The sequence below is a fragment of the Corvus kubaryi genome, unplaced genomic scaffold, assembly GCF_017639235.1.
Source record: "Corvus kubaryi isolate FWS band 111438036 unplaced genomic scaffold, C.kubaryi_AGA036_p1.0 66, whole genome shotgun sequence".
Taxonomy (NCBI): domain Eukaryota; kingdom Metazoa; phylum Chordata; class Aves; order Passeriformes; family Corvidae; genus Corvus; species Corvus kubaryi.
Window position 1 is genome coordinate 25,426,257 of NW_024582054.1, and position 21,895 is coordinate 25,448,151.

At 38.2% G+C, this 21,895-nt stretch overlaps 1 long non-coding RNA gene across 1 annotated transcript in view; it reads right to left on the reverse strand.

Moving 5' to 3' along the window:
• Nucleotides 1-21,895, reverse strand: part of LOC121673594 — a 272,596-nt gene that overhangs the window by 117,221 nt on the left and 133,480 nt on the right. The window contains exons 9-11 of the long non-coding RNA XR_006019254.1: nt 19,232-19,429; nt 16,035-16,120; nt 13,567-13,616 (exon numbers count right to left, since the gene is read on the reverse strand). This is a non-coding gene — a long non-coding RNA (uncharacterized LOC121673594). The remainder of the gene's footprint in view (nt 1-13,566; nt 13,617-16,034; nt 16,121-19,231; nt 19,430-21,895) is intronic.

A 21,895-nucleotide genomic window follows, 5' to 3' on the forward strand; every position in this document is an offset into this window, starting at 1 on the left:
CGGTTCAAATGAGATTGCCTTTAAAGTAATATGATGTATACTTCTGGTGATAGACTTTCATTAGCTTCATGGGTTGAAAAAGCCCAACATATATTAGCGGTTTAAAATTAGTAATAACAGTTCTGCCTTCTTTCAATCTGTTGAAAACTGTATAAAGGTCACAGCACTGCTGATGCCCACATTTTTTCTGTTTTACACAACAAGTAGATGGAGTGACTCATGACAGCCAAATTCTGAGATCAGGCCCTAAGCAACGATGACATCAGATGCTGCCAAAAGACATTTGATTCCTCTATTGTGAAATGCCAGGTTGGTTCTGGGACATGGTGAGAAGCCAGCTCTAGTTTAGAAAATTCTATAGTGAGCTATTGTTTGATACTAAATACAAGATCATCACTCCTGCTGCTGCTGCAAGTCACAGGGCATCTAAGGACACATCTAACAATATTGCCACTTTCTAGTGTGTTTGCAAAATACTGCAACAAAGCTTCATGCACCCAGACTATAGAGAGTGTCTGTGAGAGAATGGAGACAGAGGACTTGATGGCAGGAGTATAAATTAAGAAGCTGAAGCTAATAAAGCTAATGAAAGCCTATCACCAGCAGTATACAGCATATTGCTTCAAAGGGGATCTCATGTCCTGAACATCGGTAAGTTTCTCTGTACCCGAGATTTTCAAAATCTTTTAATTTATTTCTGAGCAATACAGTATTTTTATTAGGTTTTTCATGCAACTAAAAGGACCAAATATTCCTTCATGACTCTCTGACACTTTTAAATGCCTAAACAGAACTATTGCTGATTTCAGCCAGTGAGGGTCCTGTCCTAAAGTGAGAGTGATGGCACTGTGGAAAATTTACTATATTCACAGCAGAAACAGTAAAAGATAACAGAGAGCAGCTCCTTAAACCTGAGTAGTCTGTGCTTAGTAGATGAGGGCTTGCTTGATTGGCAACTGTACAATTTATGTTGCAAGACAACTCATGATGTGTAATATATATTATGCTTTTAATTAACTTATTTTCTATTTTCGGTTTTGACTTTGGAAAAGAGGACAGTTATACAAAAGGAAAAAAATACACAATTTATTTGATTCCAAATAAAGTGATACAAAAAGGTTCTCAGAGTGCAGAGTTCCAAATTAATCTTACTAAAGCAATTGTCTTCTCTTTTTAAACATACAGAAATATGACAATGATAGCAAGTGTTTTGCACTGATAATGGCAGTATTTGGAAAATTCAAATAATACCTATGCATAATCAGATATTCTGAATATTTGGTGCTTTTTTTACAAGATTAATTTATAAAGACCCTCCCTTATTATATTTTATCAGATCAAGCTTCCAATTTACCCAGCAGCCATTCCTGATGGTGTCCAAAATGGGTCCCAGAGAAGAGTGTGAGAACAGTGTAATATACGGCATTAATTCCCCAGAATATTTTTCAGCCTCCAGGGATTTGTGGCTGAGCAATTCCTAACCAGATGCAGCAACTCTATCTTTAACAGTCCTCAATGGTTTCTTCTTTTCATCCAAGGACTTTTCACATCTGAGAGTTTTTACTGTCCACAGCATCTTGTGGCAAGAATCTTGACAGCTTAACAATGCAATGAGAGGCAAAATTTTGAAATTGCCACTTCCTGGTTTCACTTTACATATCCTACTCCTTTCTGTAAAATTATGTTACGTATTCATATCTGTGCCTACAAAGCTCATGGAACAGATCCTCCTAGAAGTTGTGCTAAGGCACATGGAGAACAGGGAAATGATAGCGTCCTTCTACAATGGCGTGACCACATCAATGGACAAGGGAAGGGCTACAGATGTGCCATCTATTTAGACTTCTGTAAGGCCTTTGACATGGTCCCCCAAAACATACTGATCTGTGAATTGGAGAGGAATGGATTTGATGGATGAACCGTTTGGTAGATGAGGCACTGGTTGGGTGGTCACATCCAGAGGGTAGTGGTCGCCATCTCAATGATATGATGGATGTTCAATATCCAAATGGAGATCAGTGACAAGCGATGTCCCTCGGGGGTCTGTAAGGGGGAAAGTACTGTTTAATATCTTCAGCAAAGACAGAGACAGTGGGACTGAGTTCACTCTAAGAAAATTTACAGACACCACCAAGCTATGTGGTACAGTTGATATGCTTGAGGGATGGAATGCCGTCCAGAGGGACCTGGGCGATCTTGAAAAGGGGGCCTGTGCCAAACACACAAACCTCAAAAAGGCCAAGTGCTGGTGCTGCACCTGGGTTGGGGCAATCCCAGTATCCATCCAGGCTGAGGATGAACGGAGGTAGAGCAGCCCTGCCAAGAAGGACTTGGAGGTGCTGCTGGATGAGAGGCTGGACATCACCCAGCAATCTGCACTCACAGCCCAGAAACCACCAGCATCCTGGGCTGCATCCAAAGCACCGTGGGCAGCAGGGCAGGGAGGGGATTCTGTCCCTCTGCTCTGCTCTGGTGAGACCCCACCCAGAACACTGCATCCAGCTGTGGAGTCCTCAGCACAGAAAGGACATGGACCTGTTGGAGCAAGTCCAGAGGCCAACAAGACAATCAGAGGGATAAAGCACCTCTGCTATGAAGACAGGCTGAGAGACTTGGAGTTTTTCAGCCTGTGGAAGAAAAGGCTCTGGGGAGACTTACTGCAGTCTTTCAGTACTTAAAGAGGACTTAGAAGAAAGATGGAGACAAACATTTTCGTATGTCTTGTTGACTTAGGACAAAGGGTAATGGTTTTTAACTTAAAGAGGGTAGATTTACAGTAAATACAAGAAAGAAATTTTTACAGTGAGGGTGGTGAAACACTGGAACAGCTTTCCCATTCAAGGTCAGGTTGCATGTGACTCTGAGCAACCTGATCTAATTGAAGATGTCCCTGTCCACTGCAGGGGGTTTGGACTCAATGATCTTTAATGGTCACTTTCGACCAAAATTAATCTATGATTCTATCATTCTATTCAGAATAACTTAGTATTGTCAGCCAACTAAGACACCTCAAAAATTTCTTCTTCTCATTTCTAGACCATTTATTAATACTGGGAACACTGCAGGCCCTAGGACAAATCCCATGTATACTTCACTGACAACCTCCTTCCTCTGTGAAAACTGACCATTTATTGCTGACTTCTGTCTTTTTCTTTTATCCTCTGACTTCTTAGATTCCTTAAAAGATATAACCAAATAGGTTAAATCAACCATAGATCCTTTATCCACAATCTTATTGACTTCTCTTAAGAATGTTACTACATTTGTGAGGCATGACCCACCCTTAAAAATCCATATTGACTCTCTGGCAACATACAATATTAATTCCTGTGTTCTCTGGTTCTTCAAAACAATTGTTTACAGTTATCCAGCTTCCAAGTTTCTCTAGAACCCTTGGTTGAATATCATATATTGCTGTTCATTGTTAACAGTTTCTTCTCTAAGCACTTCTACAGAACTGTGGAGTTTAATAACTTCTTGGAAACAATGTGCTTTTGAGTTCCCAAGTCCTTACACAATCATAAGGTTATAATTATAGCAAGGTAACCAATAGCTAGAGTGAAACTTAGCACAAATTAATGGCATTTGGAGAAATGGATATTCTTATCACCTGTGAACGTAAAGAATCCAACAAGACCTTGACTTATTCAAGAGTTATTTTCTACATTCAAAACTTAAATTCCTAACCTGAAAAGCAACTGTAGACCTAATCCCTGCAGCAATCTCTAAACATGAAACATCAGCTTTTGATATCATTTGCCATCCTAAACTTACAGGTCACACCTTTTCCTTCACGGATATGAGATAAACCCCAACCATAATTCTACTTTTTATACAGGCAGTGAACTAATTCTTGCAGCTAAAATGCATTGAAGACAGTAACTGTATAGTCACCAATAGCCTCTCCAAACATCCACCCTTCCCACTCAGGTGAACAAGGTATTCCATAAGGTATCAGAATAACAGCATTCGCCCTTCATGATGCTAACCTGCATTCCTACCACCGAAGCCATTCCAGACCCAGTGACAAGCTAGGCTCAATGGGCAATTTCTTCTTAAATTCTACTTTTAAGCCAAAAAACTGAAATCAAAATGGTAGAACATTTCATTAAGAAAGGCTCATTGAGATTCATTAGAAAACAACATTCTTTCTACTCTTTGTTGGTTCTAATCAATCCAACAGTGAGTTTGGCAGATGAAGAGTCCCTCTTTTAGGTCATAATGCCATCCTAAATCCAAGCCTAATTTTTTTTCTTTAATCCAAAGTGACCAATTTGTATAGTAAATCCAACTGTAAGGCATTTGTTCCCAATTTTGCAAACTTTCATCCTATCTCTGGCAGTCTTGAAGAATGCAAGAATAAAAAGGCTTTCTACCTTTTTTTCTGAAAACCTGATTCCAGCCCTCGCCCTAAAATTAACATGTACTGTAGGGAGAGGAAGAATCTGTACTGGAATACCTAATATGAAGCATATGCTCCTGCCTACGCCATACTACTCTCTCTGACATGTTTTTTTCCAGTTCCTCAGCCTTATCCCAAGCCTTCCTTAAATGGAAGATGTGTCCAGGAATACTGAAAATAAAATATTTTCTTATGACTACACCACTAGCTTCCTTCTAAACTCTTATAAATCCAGCAAAAATCAGACTTGCTGCAGTCTTCCTTTCTGATACCTTCTCTTTGCTCAGTTCCTACTGAAAAATTAAAGATATTCACTCCCAGTGACATCAACATTCTTATTCCTGCTAGTCATGTGAAGCCTTTCCTTTTTTTCTTTTCCTTTTTTTTTAAATTTCAAATCTAATCTATAGGTTACCTATTCACAGGAGTCCTCTGGAACAACAGAAAATATCCTCTCCCTTTTTCATTCCTAAAGGGCATGCAAGTATCTCATTATAAAAAGACTTTTTGAAAACTTATTTTGAATTTTAATCCAAACCTACTGTTTGAAAATTATTAATCCAGAATAAAAGTCAAGAATTGGTGAATTAAACCATAGTGGTATTAAAAGGACTCCTTCAAAAGATCAAAAAACAGTCACAGAACAATAATAAGGCGCTGGGTCAGGTAAAATTCTTACTATAAGTACATTGTCTGAAGTTTATAACTAACCTTAAAACAGTGAGTGTTTAGCACTGAACAAGAAATAAATAAAGATAATGAAACTCAGCATCTCAAAGAGAGCCTTGAAGAGGACAGGATGCTGTAGAAGGCTTAGAAGAAGAAACTAACAATGTGATTTCATTGCAGATCTGCCTTACCCACCTGATTAAATAAATGTTAAGAGTAAAGAGATTATTTAACTGATATTGCTAAGTATTAATATGTCTTACAAAGATATGGTTTAAATGAGATAGCAGCATCTGGTATAACAAATTCAGAGGTTAGTTTGCACTTGGAGCACTTGGTAGGCAATCCAAAGATGGGAATGAGAGATAGAGTGGGATGTGAGAACCCCTGTGTATAATCTGTGCTTTTGCTCATTAGATGGAAAAAAGGTACATTATATTCAGCAACATATTCGTGGTTCTGGCACACATTCAACCAGATTCAGCTGTTGCCACATCACTGCATTATACAACCCACAGGGATGACAGAAACCACTGACAAGGTAGCTGCAAAAGACTGGACATTTTTTTACTTTGACTGGCTAATACCAATGAACTATCTCCACTGCTAGCATCTGTCATTCCAGAAATATCTGTTTTTAAAGGGATCTAAAAGAGCATTAAAGACTGCACTACAAATTGTCTGCAGGCAAATCTGCAAGTGAAATTTTGGACATTTTATGTTAAAACCACAGCTACCAAGATGCCATTGTTCCAAGATAACCTAGGTGATAATTTAAACTGTGGATAAATTACAGAGAAATACATCTACAACTAATGTTATCTTTGAATCAGCCTCTTTCTCCGTAGAATTAACATTTTTCTCAAGAGGTACATGTGTTTTATTACACATACAATAATTTATAATACTAGAAAGAAAGCAAAGCCAGATTCAACTGGAAAGACAAAAATCCATCCAAACCACTTTCACTGAATTACTAAGCATTCTCTGCAAGAAAAGCTTCCATGGTCTTGTCAGGAGGGGAAGCAATTTATCACTGAATCCAGTCCTTAGGTATCTGCACAGAACTTCAGATTTCAGAAGTGAGCTCTATGGCTTTCTTTTACAGGTTAAAAATACTTGTCAAAGTCATCTAAATTGTTGCTAAGAGAAGTGACATATTTGGCAAGGATATGTGAGTGATAGCTGGAGATTCTTGAAAATAAAGTCGATTTGGCTTACTGATTGTTTTTTTAACTTACTTCAGAATCTTTAGTAATAGGTACCAATAAAATTCAAATCATTATATAACACAAATTCAGTATACACTCACAGAAGGACTTCTATATCTTCAGAATCTTCCTACGAAGCCACATCAGCTGAGACAAAAATAAAGAAAAAATTTAGATGTAAATTTTAAAACCTTTGCAGAAATGTAAAATAAATATCTCCCATGTCATACATGGATTTAAGTAGTTTTCCTCTTGCAATAGGGAACACTGAGCCAGACGCAGATTTTCACAGCTCTCTACGCCAGTGTACCTTGTGTGTTAGTTGTTCAGATTGCTCTTAACATACACTGGAATAAGTGTGTTGAGATTTACATCTTATCAGGCTAAGTTGGTGTAAGAACATGACTAGGAACCAACTTCACAGGTTATGCTTTCTATGAAATCCTTAAGGAAATAAGAAGTTTGATTTTTTTCTGCACTATTTGGAAGAGAAATGTGATCTTACTCTGTGTACTGCTAAATGGTACTAACGAAATATGCAGGCAATGACTTAATAGAAATTAAATTGTTACTTCAAAACTCTATGCAGAGAAACAGTGAACTTCTAAACCATTCCTTGACTAGAAGCACATGACTACTCCCACCAGCTTCCCCTGGGTTTCCTTGATGGTTTATGAGCTCCCTGTTGGACTAGATCATGATCATGTACAGGACTCTGAAGCTCAACAGCAGTCCTGTAACTGGGTTCCTAGCGCTAACATCTCAGACTGTCCTTTGCATTCTTAAAGTGTTATATATTCCTCAATAATATAAGGAGGGGGGGCGAAGCCTTGATCTTGTTCTGTAAACAATGTTGTCAGTCCAAAACAGCTCCAAAATCTTTAATAGAAAGTGTGGAGTATCGCTTGGGATTTTCATGCATTCAGATGCCAAACTTCTTTAAGAACCTTTGCATTAGTTGTAGCCATGACCTCAGCTAACCCAAAGAAAGCCACAGACATGTCTCCTTTCCCTATTGGCAGCTACTTTAATTGGCAGGTTCACAACGAGGACTTTTGTTTGCATCCTAAACATGCTCAGCACGATTAAAATGTTTAATACTTTCATCCTCAAAGTGCAGCAATCAATATGTTGGGTTTTTAACAGGCCAAGTCATTACACATTTAAATAGCATCATTCAAACCCTTAAGGAACTTGTTTTACAAGGATTCAAAAGGTTCCCTATTGAAAATTATATGGATTTAGCTCACTATAAAAATAGACATTTTGTTTGTTTTCCATTCAGTTGCTCTACTGTTTGATGTTCTTTTCTTGCACATGTAGTCTCTGAGTATTTTACTACCCCCTGCTGTATGGAAAGAAAACTGTGCAATAGATGTGGACTATGCTACTAACACCCCGTGAGAGGTCCCCATCAGCTGGAACATCAAGGGGATGGATTCAGAGTGGCTGTATATACAGGGTTCTTCTTGGGTCATCACATGAAGTTCCTAGTGGCTGTGGTGTGGCTAACAGAGAGCAAAGTTTTCTTGACAGCTCCAAGATTGTAGACTGCTACAGGCGTACCGCAGTTACTGGGTTTGTCTAGTGCAGATCATCATGTTTCCCAAGCAACTAAAAGTGCTTTGCAAAGCAATGAGTCAGATGCTGGTTGTGCAGTAACCACACACAGGGAATTATATTTTCAGGAACTATGTGTCCAAGAGCAGGATACTCTTATATAGGTCTCTGGCACTAAACCTGTTGAGCAGCTACCGAATCAGACTGAACACCTCTAAAGCCATGTGAGCAACATTTGGTGTACTACTGTGTACCAGCAAAACCCACATAATATTCACTCACTTCAGCTGCTGTACTACATGAAGAAACTCTCCACTTTCAGCTCAGCTGAACTGCCTCTCTTGGTAAAGGGCATAACACTAAATTGCCTTCCACATTTGCACAACAAAACACACATTCCATGTGTAGTGTGTAGGTGAGATAAATTGCACACTCAAATTTTGCTCACCCATCATCAGAAGCCAGAGAAGAACATTTCTCCTCCATTTTTTTCAAGAAGTAATTTTCCAGAAAATCTCCTTGTTTTTCTAATATCATTTCCCTGTGCTGGAAGAAAAGGGATTTGTGCTCAGTGGCATTTCCTCTCCCACTACAATTCATACTGGGTTAACCTCATGTTCACAGAGGGTAGATTTGTTTCAAACTGAGCATCCCCTGATGTCAAGGCTTGTTGATGGCTGGCTCACCATTACCCTGCCCCACCTACCTTGCTAAGTAGCAAGGTGGTCTGTTCCTGGACTCTCCAGCTATTTCTCCTAGTCATGCGGCCTGGGAGGTAAGCCTGGCCTTTTCAGTATTTCCAAAATCACTGAGACCTTCCCAGATCAGGTTTAGGGATTTTTAACACATGCCTTACTGAAAACATCACATATTTGTATTCTTTTCTGATTTGGAATGCACAATATCATCATTAGAAAAGGCAAAATTGCCTATGAAAGAGGAAGTACATTTCCCACACTACTATTTGCCATTGACTGCAAGGGTGGTTTGCACAGCTTGGCTGGTAGCCTTGAGAATAACATATTAGGAATATTTCTCCCATATTAAACTACAGCATCCTTGAAAAACTGTTTTTTTAAAGGTAATACAGGTTGGACTGTAACCTACTGTCAGATTGGAATAATAGTAATTTAATGTATGTATTCCCCAGCAGCAGAACAAGTCTCAAATGGGAAGTCCCAGAGTTTCAATTCCATGAAACAGGGAGATGACCTGCTCCAAAATTTTTGCTGCACCAGTCATTTCCTGCTCTGTGCCAAAACTGATGCATGTCCAGTGATGGACAAAAAGTCTGCCAGGTCTTCAGCGCTGTTTACAGTCTAACATTGCCTGCACAGGAGACAGAGAGCAGTTTGGCATTGCCTGTTCATCCCCACCACCTTTGACAACAGGCTTAGGCAGAAAAAGAAAGCAGCCCCTTACAATCACTTGTTCCTTTGGGTGAGCACGGACTTTAGTCCATAAATCATTTCTGTTGCTTTGGCTCAATGCCTCTGAGAAAGCCACCACTGTACCACCCTCCCTTCAGGGCAAGCCATTTGTAAAGGGCACGCAGCAATACAGGCACATGATTTCCACCACTACAGCAAAATGAGCTCAGCGGGTAGAGACCGACACCCGTCCAAATTTCATTCCAGTCCCTAAAACAGAACTGATAATCCTTGCACCTTGGGTCCTCTGATGACATTCAGCACTGAGGGATGTCAGTGGATGATAAAGGTACAACAGGCAAGGGCTACATAACATATGCTGTGAAAGAGATGGATTAGCCAGACAGTTTCACTCAGCCAACTCATTGTAAATCTAGTCATGTCCAGCACAACTGACTTCTCTAAATTCCTATTAACAATTCTTATAAGAAATAATGCATTTAACTGTATTTCACTGTGATGTCAAATACTTTATTTGACTTTTTTTTTAATTTAATATTTTTCAGACTGTTCGGCTAGCTCAAATAATAAAAGTACCTTATTCTGTCTTCACTTCATTTAATTCACTTCCCATTTCAGGAAAAAAAAATCAAGACTAAACATCTACCAAATGTTATTCCTCTTCAACTGAATGTGACGGATTGTCTGATGATCACATAAAAATTAAACAAAAAGTGCATTGTTCCCTTCCAGATTTTTCAGCTGGTGTAAATCAACATAGCTTCACTGATGCCAAATTGCAGAGATGTACATCAATTGAGAATCTTGCCCTTCATCTTCAGAGGGAGAGACTTTACCTACAGTTTAGTTTCTCTGTCTTTCCAGGCTCAGGAAAACTTCAAGCTACTTTCCTTTCATGCTTTGCATATCACCATAAATAATCCATTTTGGTTTAAGTTCGTTACTGCTCCTAACCTGAGAAGAGGTCCTGTGGAGAAGGCACAGAACAGATGTGACTGGTCAGCTACTCTGTCCAAGACTGTCTGGCTAAGATCCAGGCATTGTAATTACTCAGAGTTTCAGTTCTTTAGCAAATCTTTAGCAAAGATAAATAAATGTGTACAGGCTTTGTTCACCCCTGGTTGTCCACTGATAAGGTCCCATGGTGCCATAAAATTTATAAAAATCTTAGTATCAAAATGAAATAATTTTAATTTAATCTAAAATGCAGTCTTGAAGGTACTACTATTTTCCATTCAATTTGATCCTTCTAGCTCCTTTGTTTCCTCTCCCTGAAAAACAGAGGAGCCCAGCTACAGCAGGGACCAGGTATCCTCTTCTGACCACTGGGAAGTTGCAAGGATGAGAGGAAAGGAGCCTTTAAAAGGTACGACTCTAGGATTCTCAGGCTTCCAAAGCCTCTTGCTTGGGTGCCTCATACACAGGCAGAAAGGTAACTGCAGCCCAGACTCAGAAACAATCTGCAACACCAGTCTGATGCTCCAAAGGAGCTGGAGGGACTCAGCCCTTAAACAATCTTTGAAATGCTGCTTCTATCCAGACTTTTTGCCCTCACTGGCTGTAGCACCATTGGTTGTTTGTCTTCCTTCAACCTTCCCTGCCTCTCTCCTCATGATCCTTTTCTCTTTCCCATCTTCAACCACAGTCCCTCCCAAACTAGAGTAATGAAAGTTTTGTTTTCATTATATAAGCCCAGTGCATAATCAAATTCATTTAAAAAAAACCAAAACTGTGGAACTGACAAGACATGTGTCGACCATCACCCTATATCCAAACACGGAGGTTTGAACTTGGCTCAGGCATCTCTGAAAATGCCAAACATGGATTTCCACAAACACAGGGAAATGGATCCACAGCTGATGTAAACAGAATAAAGGTGCATTGCTTAAATTTCCCTCACAAACAGAGTAAACCGTAGATAAGAAGGAAGTTTCAGACTTCAGCCTGACAAGTTCCTACACATGTGTTTAACATCAAGCAAGAGCTCCACCTTCAAATGGGACACTTACAAGCTTAAAGGTAAGTAGTTGCCCAAGAACTTGAAGAACAGAAGTCTCAGTCATGTAGGCTTTTTTTGTACTCAAAACTAACCCACATGTAGACCTTAGATATTTCTGTAATAATTCAAATCAGGCAACACCAGACAAACTTATTTTTTTGTTTTAATTGGTTTTGAGGGTAACATTAAAAACATATCGGCTCCCCTGTAATAAAATTCAACTGATTTTCTTAGGTCTACCAGCACAAGTGAAAACAGAACAGAATCCAAAGGATCATTCAGGATAAGCTATAGAAAAAAAAAAAAGCAAAATTCAGGATTTCTCACAGCATTTTTAAATGGAGGATCAGATTTATATGGCAAGCACTCAGCCCTGCTCCGGGTGTCTGGCCACAGACAAAACAAATGCCAAGTCACCTCTTGTCCCAAGGATCTGACAAATTTGGACAACAAAGCACACTGGTAGTCCCCCTGGAAGCCTTCAGATGTTTTTACACCATTGGGATGTAGCATCCAGTTTAGACATTAGTAGAAGCACAGCAGTTGTATTCCCTCCTTCAGGGTGTTCAGCATAAGCTGGGTTCTGGCAGTTGCATTGCTCATGGCAAGTGAGTTGGTGAGTTCACAACTAGCCAGATCACATCTTCATTGCAGCAGAAGACTGAACTACAGACATGTCAGGATGAGAAAAGTCAATATAAAGGAAATGTGGGAATGGAATGGGATGGGATGGGGAAGGAAAAATTAATGGAGAAATAAGGAAGCAAATTAATGGAGAATAGGAGATGTTTAAAACATCAGCTTTTCCTGATGTTTTTCCCTTTCCCTGAAGACCGCAATTCTGTTTGTGTTTGGGGTGTTACTCTTGGTTTTCTGTTTGGGCTGTTTGGGATTTTTTGATATTGTTACATCTAATTTTGCTTCCAGAACACTCTTCTATGTGGTAATAAAAAGCTTCGGCATTGCCCATTACCGAAAATGATTTTGTGGAAGAAGGAGACAGCAAGAAGCACAATTCCCATTGCACAATAAGTAAAACTCTCCCAATGGGTCTCTGTTCATGATAATATACTTGGGTGGAAAAAGACTACAAACAAGCAGTATAATAAATAGCATGTGCAAAATGTACAGTATAGTAAATACACTACAGGGACTACTTACAGAGTCTCTTCCACTCCGTAAGCATCACCATCTTCTGTGGTTTGGCACATCAAATATTTGCTATGTACTTTACCATTTTAAAAGCATTGCAAATCCCTGGCTGGACACCAAGTAAATGCTGTATATCACTTTGTCAATTGTTGCCTTGCATATTCAATGTCTGACTTCACCTCCCTCCACAGTTCAATGTGTAGAAACACCAGTAAAAGACATGATTTTTATTTCCAGTGACACGTATTATTAAATGGGTCTGTCACACTGACAAAACAAAGGATTTCTCTTTAAGGAGAAGTCTCAAAGCAAATCTAACCCATTAGGAGACAAGGTCTTCAAAATTATATTTGAGAAACAATTCTGTTAAAAAATTGTTTTGCAAGTTGTGTAAGGTCCATTATCTGAAGAACAACATAGGCCTTTCTGCACCACTGTGGAAGGACAGACATACAAGTGATCCTTATGCATTCCTTAAATACAACACTACATACTTATTAATAAATGTGGCACTAATGCACATACATACCCCAGACAGAGCCATCTGCACATGTAAGGTAATGGAAGAGAGAGAAGAAATTGTAGACAGGCAAGATGGGGAGATTTACCCTTGCAAGAGGCTTGACTGGGCGAGAACGTCAAATTCCAAAGCAGCTCCCAACACTAAAGATGGATTGGTCCATCCTCTCCTAGCAGGCTGGGTAACCTTCAAGGGCTTTCTCGCTCCTGCCTGCCTTGGGCACGTCAAAGAAATCAGCACAGTAACACAACGCTATATCTTATCCAAGAAGGAAAAGAGGAAAACTTAAAGAAATTAAAGGAGTCCAGGTGAGTGGAAATACAGAAGCAAATGATTGAGATTCTGCTTGTGCATGGACTATAAATGAGACTGCTAACAAGGCTGCAAATTGGGATATCATGTGGATGCTGGCAGAGGGAAGAGTGATTGCCAGCTTACTGAGTACAACGTAGATACCAGAAGTTATCCATCATGAGTAGGAACCAGCTGCTGGGATGTTGTCACGTGACAACAGTTGCAAGTTGTGTAACTTGCAACTCAGACTGGTAACAGGAGATAAGAAAAGATACTGGAGGGTGATCATGGTTCCATGATCCAATGTGTCCAATTTCTTACCAGCACATCTGACATTTTCTTACCAGCTCTAAAAGATATTTTCTTACCAGCTCTAAAAGACTTTCACTACTGGCCTGGCCTGGAATCAAGCTGGAACCTGCAGCAAGAACACTCCTTGTCAGTACAAGTTAATCCCAAACTTTTCAGTCTGTACTTCTTTATAGTAAATTTTCTGTGAATAATAAGAACAAATTTGCAGAAATTCAAGGAGGTGGTACAAAGAGTATTTCTTCATTTCTGAAATGAAGAAATACGCTCCAGATTTTATTCTGAAAAACAGTATCAGGAAATCAAAACATGTACATCATACATAAGGATGATACAGGAACTATTATCATTGCTATGTCAGTCATAATGTCACTAAAAACCTTGTGAGTTCTCATGGATTTAAGTTTGTATGAAAACCGCTTTTATCAAGTACTGCTTTTAAAAAGCTGTTGGTTTGCATATTAAAGTTCCTCTTAGGTCATTGAGGTTTTTTTCTGAAATACATGAAAATGTAATAATAACAGCCCACACAGTTCAGCACAACAGTTTAGGATTTTGTACTCTATTATGACAGAGGACATATCTAAGCATTACATTAGCAAAGTGTTTACCTCACTATGCTGAAATTATATCAGTGAAGAATACATGCTCTACGGCATCTAGCTGTCTCTGTTTGTACTCCATGACAACCTTTCATCAGAAAGCGCATCCACAGCAAGTGCATTTCTGGAGCATTTAAGTTATCTGTATCCTGTGTGACATATATTCTTTCCTTAAGGTCAGCTGAAATGTAAATTCTGCCTTTTCCTTCCCCCAAGACTCTATTTAGATCTGCAGACAACACTGTATTTGTCAAAATATCGTCTCATAAAAATGTGGCTAACTCTATATACAGATTGATAGTTATGCACCAAGGACTGATCCCAAATCTTGGTTTGAGTTATTTAATCCAAGGAAAGGAGCCACTCTATCACTGTTTTTCAGAAGACTGATTACCAATGGCCACTTGCCAATGCTAAACTGATCCAGTTTGAGAATGGATTTCAAGCCCAGGCACTTCTTTCAGGAGATTGTTTTCTTCTGTGCCAGCTTTCCACTCCAAAAAATATGTGAATATCCAAAGTTCAGTGTTGTAAGGATAAGCTATAAATTCAGAATCAAATATTGCCTGACTCTGCAATGCATGGCTGAAGCTACAAACTTTTAAAAAATTAAAAATAAAACTAAAAAAACCTCAAATAATAGCTTTTCAGAAGTAGAACCTCAAGGCCACCTCAAACCAAGTCAGCACTGAACCTTAATAACAGTCCGTGTCTAAGGAACATTGCCTGCTATTTCATATATGTTTTATATATATATTTCACATCTTAAGCATGTTACAGTGACTTACACATTCTTTAGAGAATGACTTTTTATTTCAGTCATTCAATATGTCAATAACTATTCAAAATTACTGTCAGTGGGAGAGTAGACCTCAACCACTTACTAGATTCTCTACAGTCCTTCTGTAGGCAATTTCCCAGAAAGGCTTTTTGTTCCCCAAAAGTCTACAGTCTTAGTTAAAAAGCAACAAATATAACCAGCAACATGAGACTGCAAAAAGTAAGACAGAGAAAACTTGAAGATCACTGGATCTGAGATCCAAAAAGACATCTGATTGTATAACAGAGGCCACAGAGTTTCATCCAGGTACTTTTGCACTGAGCCATATAATTTCTGTTTGAACAAGCTATATCTTCCATAAAGGCATTTAGTCTTATTTAGAAATGTCAAGAGAGAAAGAATTCACTTCTCGTCTGGGTAGTTTGTTCCAGTGGTTTATGCCAACAGTATTTCCAGAGCCTACAGAATGAAGAGATATTTTCTGCACTTACATAACTCCCTCTCTCATCTATGCAGACAGAAATTCATTAAAGTCAACAGACCTCAGTCATCACTGATTTAAGGCAAAACCTTTACGTTTCATTGACTGTCTTTACTTTTAATATCATCAAACTTTTTTTACGCCAAGAAACCCCAAGATGTTTACTTGTTTGACAGGGAATAGAAAGAGGTGGACCAATTTCTTATGCTGCACTAATTCTATTGGATAAGGACTGAGGATGCTTGGGTGTGCAGACAGCCTGGTAAATATGGATCTTCAAAAAATTACCCAAAAAAGCATGGTCATACATTGTTGGAAAACAAACTCATGATGGGTTGGGTACAGCTTGGAAAGAAACTTAAGCATTTGCTAAAGAACTGGATGAGTTTAGCATGGACCAAGGAATACAGAGGGTGTTTGTTCTCAATGCAAGATCATCCTTTTCCTCTGCTTTGGAAATGTCTTCCCACCAACCCACTGACTCAGGTGCACTCATTTTGCATTGTCTTCGATAATTTCTTGCTACCACTGTCTTCATTCATTACATGGTAAATATGGTCACAGTCTCCTCAGATGTTTGCAATAAAGCTGTTGCAGTGAGCAGCTGTATGGGGTGGGTTCATCATCATCATCACAGTCAACAGTTACTACAAGCACTCCTACCTCCAAAACTGCCACAGACACAGTCAGCTTCTGCTTGTCTCTCACTGCTGGCCTTCTACCAAACGAACGGAAATGGCACTGCTTCCCTGTAAAGAAGCACAGAGTAACAGCTCTTCACATCAGCCAAAAGCTCCAGCTCAGCTGAGAAGGGAAAGAGTTAAAGTTTGGCTGGGACTCGCAGGATATAAGAAAGGGAACACAGGGAAGCAAAGGTTCATGAGCAAGAATAGCTGGAATGAAGAAAGAACCGTGAGAGGAATTAATAAAAAATTATGTAATAGGTAATGTCACCTTCATCGAAGTTTTGTGGGTACTCTAGAAAAGCACCCTATTGTAGGCTACAAAGTTGCTCTATTCGATTTTATATATAACAGGTTAACAGCTCTTTGGGGTCTTTCCAGAGCACAGCACACCACTGCTAGAAGGTGTACCATGTATGGGGTCATGAAGAAAATTAATAGGGAGACCAGTATTGCAAACAGGCTCCACCCTGTCCATCATGGAAGTAATATTATTAATCATTTCTTCTGGCACTTCATATTCTGCTGGGAATACTCTTGGGGAAAGCAAATTTTAACCTCTGAGCTGCCACTCTACTAAGTATTTCTCACCAAAACTTCACAGAATCTCTTGCACAAACTAAATTGCACTTTCCCATTCTTCCTAAGGGCAAAGTTTGAAAACTTTCATATTAGGACAAGCTTCTGTCTATGTTTTGGTGTCAAGAGAAATAAGAACAATCTGATGTTGGATGTAAAATCAGTACTTGGAACTCCAGAAATTTCCTTGCCATTTAGCCTTTAGACACAAGATGGCAGCAAGAAATTCATTTCAAGCATTTACTCCCAATAGCTCAGCATTACCTGACAGCAACTGCTAAGGATACGGGTTTGTGGGCTTGGTTATTGAAAGTACTTGGTGGTGTCCACAAACACTCCTGCCCTCACGCTATTCTCCTATCACCCATGGCCCTGAACTCTGCTCTTAGCTCTAGTCGTAATGACCGAGTATTTATTGTACTGTGTACACAACCATGCACAAAAATACTTCTATGGCAAACGCTGTTGTCTAAGGTGTGTCAAGCACAGCCCTTCTAGTGGACATAAATCAGTGGAAACTCATTCATTACGTCTTACTTTATTAAGTAGCCCTTTGTTCCTATTCTTTGCTACTGTGATGTTTTTCCTTTCTCATAGCTTTAGCTTTTAGGATCTAGAGTCTTTAGTAGTCCCAAAAATTTCTTTCTTTTTTTTTTTTTTTTAGATTTCTCCAACTTGTGATGTTTTAGAATTCATCTGATCCAAAGTACCAGCTTTAGAGCTGTTCAAGAAAGATTTTGCATATTTCTAAGTATTCTGTGTCAGAAGGAATTTCTGCCCTTTAAATTCAAGTGAAAGTTGGGGTTTGCCATTACTCAGGAAAATTATCTAATTTTACCCCACTGAAAAATGAACAGTGGAAAAATTCAGATCTTTAGTCTACAACTCAAAAGTTCCTTAGTATTTGTGGAATGTTCACAACATTTGTTGATAAGAGAAACTGCTCCAAGGATTCCTACAACCAAGGCAGTGCTCTTAAATCAAAGGTTTTGATCCAAACTTGCCACCTACAACCTGTAACAGATTCAGATACTCTATGGATCAAAGGAACACACGTATAACACACACAGGCCATAATACCTTCTATGAATTAAAAAAATAAAGCAAGTTAAAGAGGACCCAGGGATGGCAACATTCTGGAGCAACATTCCTCATGATGCAAGTAAGCCAGAGCTGCACTGATATTGCTCCTCCTAATGCTGAAGTAACATGACTAAGTAAAAAAAAAAAAAAAAAAATATATATACCATATATATACCTGGTTTTATCCATCCACCTCCTAAACTGATGAAACTTCCTGGTAGAGAAGCCATTGATTTTACTTACACAGCCCATCAATGATGTATGTCTGTCTACTTTATTACATATTTTCATTGTCATTCTTTAAATCATTTTCTTCATACTGTTAGCAATTGATTTTTTCAAGTGTCTTTTTAAAACAGGACTGTCTGATTTGGCCTGATAATACATATTTAATCCTTTAATGCCTCAAAATAAATATTCTGCTTCATAGTAGCCAGACATTGCACTTGACAGTACAAGGACACACAGCTATTATATCATCTTTTTTGGGAAACATGGGATATACAAGTATACAGAAAATTTGGCCCTTTGTTTAAACCTTGTAAGTGTTTTTTTCCCCTCAGAAATACATATCTGTCTTCCAAAAATAACATGTCACAAGATTAATGAATATTCCCTTTGTTAAAAACTTTCACATTCTCTGGTCAAGAGGAAAAAATGTCCAGCTAGTAATTAATCTGCGCTCTGGTTCAAGGACAGAATTATTTACTTACAAACTTGGAATGCCAGAGATTGAAAACACATTTTCATCAGGATACTAACAATACTGAGAGTATAGGTTGGGTCTGAAGAACACAGGTAAAATTCTTAAAATATTTACCATGAAATATGTTTGATTATTTATCCTTATTAGCATTGAAGTTTTCACTGGGCATCAGTATTTCTGTCTCAAACTAAATAAACCTAAGTTGAGCTAAAAATTTACATTAAGTTTTTTGTTGGAAGTAGTCCTGATGTTCCCACAAATGCTAAAAAATTTTCAGCATATATTGTGTGTTTAGATGGAAATCAATTCTTCTTTTCTTCAGGAATATTATTTCTAGCATAACATTTTAGAGACCCTGCACTTATTCTATTCTGTCCACAAAGCTCTAAATAGCTTCTCATTTGGCCTGCATTTGAATATCTGAAGACTGAACTGCATTTTTAACTTTTCCAGATAGCAATTCCTATTTTAAGAACATTTGTTTTTATCTGCTATATGCAGAGTTCCCTTCAGAAAACAAGCACTGCAGGAGCAAAAATCTCTCCCAGTAATCTAATTACAGCAAACAAATTCCTGAGGCCAAAAATTCACACCCCATTGTCTTCCTGGAAGATTTTGTCATGACCTTAAATCTTCACACCTTCTTCTGGTAAACTACAGGGAAAAGATGGAAGCACAGATGTAATTTTTATTTGTCATCCTGGGAGACAAATCCTAGCACTTCCAGTAAATTGCTGCCCAATTTCAAGGAGAGTGAGATTTTTGATTAATCTTCTTAAGCTGTAGACCATGTAAGGAGAAGCACAGACCTTTCACAGGGATGCCTCACACAGAATAACTCTCAGACTTTCAGTTTTCCACTGATGCAGCACAAAGCAGGCAGACTTGGGAGAAGAACCAGAGCAGAAAGGTTCAGCTGGAAGAGCAGAAAGCTGCAGCAGATCTTTCCACATTGTCACCCAGTTCTGCACTTGGTGCAAAGCCTTCCTCCACAGAAGCAAGCAGATCTGAATTGGAACAGAATGAAGCTACAAATTACATAATTTATAAGCTCAGCCAAAATAATGTAAAATTAATAGTTTGTTTCCCTTCCCATTTATTTATAAACAAATACACCTTGAATACGCTCAAATATCATTTATATGTGCTTTCCACAAATGCTCAAGCAATCATATGGTACAAATACTATATATAAGTGAGCCTCTGAACTGATGCACAAGCATTCATAGAAACCATATTTTAAAACTTCAGGATGAACAATGGTGCCAGGCACTCAAAAGTGTATCCAATTTTGTAGCAGAAGCTATCTTTAACATGGACCAGAAATTAACCACTTAGAGTTACACTTGAGTTTCAAATTTATCTGAATCAATACTGCCAGGGAAATTATCAATAACAATCTTTTTTTTATTATAAAAAATCTTTAAATCTGAATAATGAATAATTCAAAATATCTGCTTTGTTCTTAAAATGTAGTGAAGTAAAGTGAGAATCTACATTTATCAAATAAATTATTCATTGTAAGATTAGTCATTCTGCTCTGCCAATCATATCACACAAACAGACTCAATTACTAGCATTATGGCTTGAGAAGAAACCTTGCCTGATCTTAGCTTACAGTTTCAGCAAAATCACTTAGTCAAACATAGAAGTTCAACACAGAGGCTATCATTCGGATAATGTCACATATCAAAGAAAATAAATGTAGTCTGAAGAAACCACTTAACCTAACAAATCTTCAAATAAAAACAAATTAGGTAGCTTAAAAAATAAGTTATATGAAACCACTGAAATACTAGGCTGTTCCAGAAAGAAAAGGGTATTATAAATTTTTGAAGCAAAAGATAGTTATTAGAGAGTATAAATATTATAGGCACAACATTTTTGAATACTGATATGAAATTTTGCAAGAAAGTAGGAGTCTCTAATTTGTATTGCAGTCTGAGACTCAGTTACTTTAGAAACTATGACACAAAGAAACTTCTAATATTAGCTCTTCGAATTCTTTTGTCCCATTCAAGTACACCTAGTGAATCAGGTTCATCAGTACAGATAACAGAGCTTACATAACACTATTTTGCTGGAAAACAGAGATTTCAATCAACTCAATAAATAGTGAATACGGAAACAACATTAATTTTTCAAACCATGAGTCAATATTAAAGATCTATGATATTTTAAACTAGAGTGAGCACTTATCCCTTCTTATTTGTGCATTATTTGTTATAACTCATAAACATGATTCATTTAATTTTGCCTAGACTTTTTTATACTCAAGAGATATAATGACTGTTCAGAATCAAATACAAACTAAGTTGCACACACAAAAGTAAAACACAAAGACCAAACAGGTATTAATTTCAGAAAATACAAGTATTCCTACCAGGAGCTTGAAAATAAGAAAACAATTGAAGAAATTATTATGACCATTGAGCGATTTACAAATATTTCATTTTTTCCTTCAATCTCCAGGTCTTAAGAATCCTAAATAATAGGAAATTTCATTTCAAATGAAATAATAAATCTCAAGTTTTCACAACTGAGAACAAAGCTTTACAAAACTAAGAAAATGTGTTTTAAAAAATTAGAAACCAGAATGCAATTAAAATTAAATAATAGTATATTTTTGGGACAAACATACTGATACTGAGACTAATCTGATTCACGATTTTTAGTGTCTGCTACAACAGGTTACTTTCAACTAACTGACTGACTTTTATCTCATATCATAAAATCATATAATCACAGAATGGTTTGGATTAGAAGCGACCTCAGAGAACACCTAATTCCAACTCCCCTGCCATGGGCAGGGACACCTTCCACTAGACCAGGTTGCTCAAAGCCCCATCCAGCCTGGGCTTCAACACTACTGGGGATGGGGCAGCCACAACTTCTCTGGGTAACCTGTGCCAGTGCCTCACCACCCTCACAGTAAAGAATTTCTTCTTAATACCTAATCTAAACATCTAATATCTACTCCCTTTAGCAGGTTTGACGTCATTCCCCATTGTCCTATCACTCCATGCCATTGTAAAAAGTCCCCCTTCAGTTCTCTTATAGCCCCTTTAGCTACTGGAAGGTGCAACAAGTTCCCCCTGGAGCCTTCTCTACTCCAGGCTGAACACCCCCAACTCTCTCAGCCTGTCTTCACACGAGAGATGAAACCCGTCCCTCCAATATGTCGGCTGCACCAAACAGCTTCATGTCATCTTCAAACTTGCGGAGAGTGCCCTCAGTCCCACTGTCCATGTCACCAACAAAGATGTCAGAGAGCACTAGTGCCAGTATTGACCCCTGAGGAAGGCTATTATCATTAATAAAAGACAGCATTTCTTAAGAGCCAGTGTTTAACAAAAAATAGACCACATTCTAGACACTGGCTTTATTCTCACTGTAGTGCAAAGGTTCTCGTTAAATCTTATTTGAAGAAGACATAATATTGAAAAAAATTACCCAACAGAGAGCATTGTCTA